Source organism: Electrophorus electricus, unplaced genomic scaffold, assembly GCF_041902795.1.
Source record: "Electrophorus electricus isolate QZ-2024a unplaced genomic scaffold, ASM4190279v1 Scaffold100, whole genome shotgun sequence".
In the NCBI taxonomy this organism is placed as follows: Eukaryota; Metazoa; Chordata; class Actinopteri; order Gymnotiformes; family Gymnotidae; genus Electrophorus; species Electrophorus electricus.
The window spans coordinates 219187-226015 of record NW_027658382.1 but is presented as its reverse complement, the minus strand read 5'-3'; positions in this window follow the sequence as shown (position 1 = coordinate 226015).

Below are 6829 nucleotides of genomic sequence, written 5' to 3'. Positions count from 1 at the left end.
TACTTTGCTGGGCATGACTGTGTTTGACCTCTTGGCTCTGGAAGTCTATTTCTAGGCTTATATAAAGGGTCAAACTTCTTGAAGTGTGCCCAGGCCCAGAGCTACTTTGCTGGGCATGACTGTGTTTGACCTCTGGGGCCTGGAAGTCTGGTAGTAGTAGTATGATTTAAAGGCACAAAGTGATTGAAGTGTGCCCAGGCCCAGAGCTACTTTGCTGGGCATGAATGTGTTTGAACTCTTGGGCCTGGAAGTCTATTTCTAGGCTTATATAAAGGGTCAAACTTCTTGAAGTGTGCCCAGGCCCAGAGCTACTTTGCTGGGCATGACTGTGTTTGACCTCTTGGGCCTGGAAGTCTGGTAGTAGTAGTAGTAGTAGTAGTAGTAGTAGTAGTAGTAGTAGTAGTATGATTTAAAGGTACAAAGTGAATGAAGTGTGCCCAGGCCCACAGCTACTTTGCTGGGCATGACTGTGTTTGACCTCTTGGGCCTGAAAGTCTATTTCTAGGCTTATATAAAGGGTCAAACTTCTTGAAGTGTGCCCAGGCCCAGAGCTACTTTGCTGGGCATGACTGTGTTTGACCTCTGGGGCCTGGAAGTCTGGTAGTAGTAGTATGATTTAAAGACACAAAGTGATTGAAGTGTGCCCAGGCCCAGAGCTACTTTGCTGGGCATGAATGTGTTTGAACTCTTGGGCCTGGAAGTCTGGTAGTAGTAGTATGATTTAAAGGTACAAAGTGAATGAAGTGTGCCCAGGCCCAGAGCTACTTTGCTGTGCATGACTGTGTTTGACCTCTTGGCTCTGGAAGTCTATTTCTAGGCTTATATAAAGGGTCAAACTTCTTGAAGTGTGCCCAGGCCCAGAGCTACTTTGCTGGGCATGACTGTGTTTGACCTCTGGGGCCTGGAAGTCTGGTAGTAGTAGTATGATTTAAAGGCACAAAGTGATTGAAGTGTGCCCAGGCCCAGAGCTACTTTGCTGGGCATGATTCTGTGACCTCTTGGGTCTGGAAATGTGGTACTTTGAAGGATTAAAAGAGTGAAACGGTCTGAAGTGTGCGCAGGTGTAAAGCAACCTTGCTAGGCATGAAGGTGTGACCTCCAGGGCCTGGAAGTCTGGTGGTAGTAGTAGTATGATTTAAAGGCACAAAGTGATTGAAGTGTGCCCAGGCCCAGAGCTACTTTGCTGGGCATGACTGTGTTTGACCTCTTGGGCCTGGAAGTCTGGTGGTAGTAGTAGTATGATTTAAAGGCACAAAGTGATTGAAGTGTGCCCAGGCCCAGAGCTACTTTGCTGGGCATGAATGTGTTTGAACTCTTGGGCCTGGAAGTCTATTTCTAGGCTTATATAAAGGGTCAAACATCTTGAAGTGTGCCCAGGCCCAGAGCTACTTTGCTGTGCATGACTGTGGTTGACCTCTTGGCCCTGGAAGTCTGGTGGTAGTAGTAGTATGATTTAAAGGCACAAAGTGAATGAAGTGTGCCCAGGCCCAGAGCTACTTTGCTGGGCATGAATGTGTTTGAACTCTTGGGCCTGGAAGTCTGGTAGTAGTAGTAGTAGTAGTAGTAGTAGTAGTAGTAGTATGATTTAAAGGCACAAAGTGCTTGAAGTGTGCCCAGGCCCAGAGCTACTTTGCTGTGCATGACTGTGTTTGACCTCTTGGCTCTGGAAGTCTATTTCTAGGCTTATATAAAGGGTCAAACTTCTTGAAGTGTGCCCAGGCCCAGAGCTACTTTGCTGTGTATGACTGTGTGACCTCTTGGCCCTGGAATTCTGGTGGTAGTAGTAGTATGATTTAAAGGCACAAAGTGAATGAAGTGTGCCCAGGCCCAGAGCTACTTTGCTGGGCATGACTGTGTTTGACCTCTTGGGCCTGGAAGTCTGGTAGTAGTAGTATGATTTAAAGGCACAAAGTGATTGAAGTGTGCCCAGGCCCAGAGCTACTTTGCTGGGCATGAATGTGTTTGAACTCTTGGGCCTGGAAGTCTATTTCTAGGCTTATATAAAGGGACAAACTTCTTGAAGTGTGCCCAGGCCCAGAGCTACTTTGCTGTGTATGACTGTGTGACCTCTTGGCCCTGGAATTCTGGTGGTAGTAGTAGTAGTAGTAGTATGATTTAAAGGTACAAAGTGAATGAAGTGTGCCCAGGCCCAGAGCCAGGCCTGGGCAGCAGGGGGCGCTCCTGGCCATGCCCAGCGAGTTTCGTGCGAATCGGACCTGGTCCGGAAGAGATACGAAGGGAAAACTCATTACTCGTCGGGGTGGCACATCCAGGCTCTCGACCCTCCCAAAGCGTCCGACCAGGGTGCACCCTGCCGGGCATGGTTAGCCGCCAGCCCCCTTCCTGGAGGTCTGGTTGGCACGGGGTTTTGATTTTTCGGTTTCATATCTCTGGGCTCCTTGGGAGCAGAAAGTCGGTTGAGGGCCCTTTGGAAAGAGCCGGGGCTGCCGTTTAACGCTGTCCAAGCGGCAGGCGAAGCGCACCCACCGTTTTTACGCTATGATTTTTTAAAACCGCCGGGGCGGCAAACACAGGGCCGGTCGGGTTTGAAGACGAATATCTCTTCGGCCCTTGGGAGGAGAGAAGCAGCGCGGGTCACCTTTGAACGCGCTCGCTGCCAGGAACGTCTGGCGTAAAAGTTTCGTGGGAATCGGACGTTCCTAGGCTGAGAAGCGAGCGCCCGCCCTCGGGCGGTCGGGGGCCCCTTTCTCATTCCCCGTCTGGGCTAAAAATACGAGGTCGGACCCGATGGACTCGGGAGACTGGAGAGTACCAGGGAGACCCTGGAAGCAGGCGACCCGACCCACGCTTCGCTGTCTCCTCGGCCCTCGGGAGTAGAAGCGCGGGGACGGTGGCGTGGGCAGCAGGGGGCGCTCCTGGCCATGCCCAGCGAGTTTCGTGCGAATCGGACCTGGTCCGGAAGAGATACGAAGGGAAAACTCATTACTCGTCGGGGTGGCACATCCAGGCTCTCGACCCTCCCAAAGCGTCCGACCAGGGTGCACCCTGCCGGGCATGGTTAGCCGCCAGCCCCCTTCCTGGAGGTCTGGTTGGCACGGGGTTTTGATTTTTCGGTTTCATATCTCTGGGCTCCTTGGGAGCAGAAAGTCGGTTGAGGGCCCTTTGGAAAGAGCCGGGGCTGCCGTTTAACGCTGTCCAAGCGGCAGGCGAAGCGCACCCACCGTTTTTACGCTATGATTTTTTAAAACCGCCGGGGCGGCAAACACAGGGCCGGTCGGGTTTGAAGACGAATATCTCTTCGGCCCTTGGGAGGAGAGAAGCAGCGCGGGTCACCTTTGAACGCGCTCGCTGCCAGGAACGTCTGGCGTAAAAGTTTCGTGGGAATCGGACGTTCCTAGGCTGAGAAGCGAGCGCCCGCCCTCGGGCGGTCGGGGGCCCCTTTCTCATTCCCCGTCTGGGCTAAAAATACGAGGTCGGACCCGATGGACTCGGGAGACTGTGGAGAGTACCAGGGAGACCCTGGAAGCAGGCGACCCGACCCACGCTTCGCTGTCTCCTCGGCCCTCGGGAGTAGAAGCGCGGGGACGGTGGCGTGGGCAGCAGGGGGCGCTCCTGGCCATGCCCAGCGAGTTTCGTGCGAATCGGACCTGGTCCGGAAGAGATACGAAGGGAAAACTCATTACTCGTCGGGGTGGCACATCCAGGCTCTCGACCCTCCCAAAGCGTCCGACCAGGGTGCACCCTGCCGGGCATGGTTAGCCGCCAGCCCCCTTCCTGGAGGTCTGGTTGGCACGGGGTTTTGATTTATCGGTTTCATATCTCTGGGCTCCTTGGGAGCAGAAAGTCGGTTGAGGGCCCTTTGGAAAGAGCCGGGGCTGCCGTTTAACGCTGTCCAAGCGGCAGGCGAAGCGCACCCACCGTTTTTACGCTATGATTTTTTAAAACCGCCGGGGCGGCAAACACAGGGCCGGTCGGGTTTGAAGACGAATATCTCTTCGGCCCTTGGGAGGAGAGAAGCAGCGCGGGTCACCTTTGAACGCGCTCGCTGCCAGGAACGTCTGGCGTAAAAGTTTCGTGGGAATCGGACGTTCCTAGGCTGAGAAGCGAGCGCCCGCCCTCGGGCGGTCGGGGGCCCCTTTCTCATTCCCCGTCTGGGCTAAAAATACGAGGTCGGACCCGATGGACTCGGGAGACTGGAGAGTACCAGGGAGACCCTGGAAGCAGGCGACCCGACCCACGCTTCGCTGTCTCCTCGGCCCTCGGGAGTAGAAGCGCGGGGACGGTGGCGTGGGCAGCAGGGGGCGCTCCTGGCCATGCCCAGCGAGTTTCGTGCGAATCGGACCTGGTCCGGAAGAGATACGAAGGGAAAACTCATTACTCGTCGGGGTGGCACATCCAGGCTCTCGACCCTCCCAAAGCGTCCGACCAGGGTGCACCCTGCCGGGCATGGTTAGCCGCCAGCCCCCTTCCTGGAGGTCTGGTTGGCACGGGGTTTTGATTTATCGGTTTCATATCTCTGGGCTCCTTGGGAGCAGAAAGTCGGTTGAGGGCCCTTTGGAAAGAGCCGGGGCTGCCGTTTAACGCTGTCCAAGCGGCAGGCGAAGCGCACCCACCGTTTTTACGCTATGATTTTTTAAAACCGCCGGGGCGGCAAACACAGGGCCGGTCGGGTTTGAAGACGAATATCTCTTCGGCCCTTGGGAGGAGAGAAGCAGCGCGGGTCACCTTTGAACGCGCTCGCTGCCAGGAACGTCTGGCGTAAAAGTTTCGTGGGAATCGGACGTTCCTAGGCTGAGAAGCGAGCGCCCGCCCTCGGGCGGTCGGGGGCCCCTTTCTCATTCCCCGTCTGGGCTAAAAATACGAGGTCGGACCCGATGGACTCGGGAGACTGGAGAGTACCAGGGAGACCCTGGAAGCAGGCGACCCGACCCACGCTTCGCTGTCTCCTCGGCCCTCGGGAGTAGAAGCGCGGGGACGGTGGCGTGGGCAGCAGGGGGCGCTCCTGGCCATGCCCAGCGAGTTTCGTGCGAATCGGACCTGGTCCGGAAGAGATACGAAGGGAAAACTCATTACTCGTCGGGGTGGCACATCCAGGCTCTCGACCCTCCCAAAGTGTCCGACCAGGGTGCACCCTGCCGGGCTAAGAGAACAGCCAGGTGAACCCTGGAGGTTCCGAACTCCAGACCCCTGGACCCGACGGCTCAGTCCGCCTCAGGTGCACTACAGAGGTCCTCGGGCTGTCCCTGAGTGCATTAAAACGGAAATCAGAATTACTCCCCCGGGTGGCACTTCCAGGCTCTCGACCCTCCCAAAGTGTCCGACCAGGGTGCACCCTGCTGGGCATGGTTAGCCGCCAGCCCCCTTCCTGGAGGTCTGGTTGGCACGGGGTTTTGCAAATAGGTCCCGTCGGGTATATGGGAGAGCAAAGAGAATCAATGGGGTCCAAGCACTAAATTCATCCAGTGGCGTTCTCTGGAAGCCCAAGGGGAGTCCGAGGGGTGTTCGGCCGGCAAGGGGAGCTCTCCCTCGGACACATGATCAAACGCCTGTCCCCTACCGGAAAGTGGTGTGCTCTGGATGCCCCCCCCCCCCCCCCATCCCCCGAGGGGGGTGCTTATCCCGCGAGGGGAGCCCTCCTCGGGTTAAGTGAACCATCATGCCGATTCCCCTATGGAAGTGGGCACATCCAGGCACACAGTCTGCTTTGCTCTCCCCGACCCGAGTGCGTCTGTTGGGCTGAGTGTACGCCCAGGCAACTGGATCCAATGGCTCAGTCCGCCGCAGCGTGCTTCGACGATGGGTCGTACAGCCATGCCACCAGGGTGGGCGTGTTTGTAAATGTACCAGTGGATTCTCGTCGGCCTGCCACATCCATGGTATCGACCCACCAGGCCTGTCCGACCAGGGGTTGACCCTGGACGGGCACGGTCTGTGGTTTGGCCCTTGTCCTAGATGAAATCGGGCACGGGGTTTTCTGGCCAGGTACCATCGGGTTACTGGGAGAGCGGCTTCGGTCTCCAGGTGAGACCAATGGTGAAGCAGCACGAGGCAATGGAGAGCATGCAAAGCGATGGGGAAGCCATGCACGGCAATGGCCACGAAAAAAAAAAAAAAATCACCACGGAAGGAACGTGAAGAACAAGGAGGAGTGTAGTGACACTGCCCAAAGCTGCCCGGTGTTGCAGGGGTCTATTGGTGTGTTGCTTCCTTGTTTGGTAGAGTGGAGTACCAGACCCGCCAGGGGTAGGCAAACCATTCCCCCTACGGTAAGTGAGGAGCCAGCCATTTGACGAGCGGGTGTCCACGTGTACGGGTGCGAGCGCTATCCCCCCACACGGGGTTAGGCCACGGCCTTAGGTGGACGTCTGCCGACCAGCCCCGGCTGATCCAGAACTTCTGATGTGGAGAGCGGTTTTGACAGATCCTCCCTGGTTCTAGCGGGTCAAGCCTCTGATGGGGGGTGGGGGTTATTTGTAACCCATCCCAGAACTCTCTGGGGGAGACTCAGACGGCCAGTCTGTCTACTCAGTTGTCCTATACTGGTGTCTGTGGTTTGGGAGGAAGGGAGTGCCCTGCTTTGTTGGCCTCCTCTTCAAACCTACCTGGGCCCACGAATCACTCTTCTTGGTTACATCACGAAACGTAGGTTGAGCGAGGCTAGGGGGGAGGGAATTCGACGAGGTCTTTCCCTTGTCCCCCCACCAGCGGCCCACGAAAATCAAAACGGCGTGAAGAGAGGGAACGCCGAAAGCACCTGGAGTCGGCCGTCCGCACCTCCGGAGGAGGTGGACGGGGTACGGTGCGGGCATGACCGGATGGGACAGCTTTGCATCAAGGTGAGAGGTCGGCGTCCGAAGGCCAGAGGGCG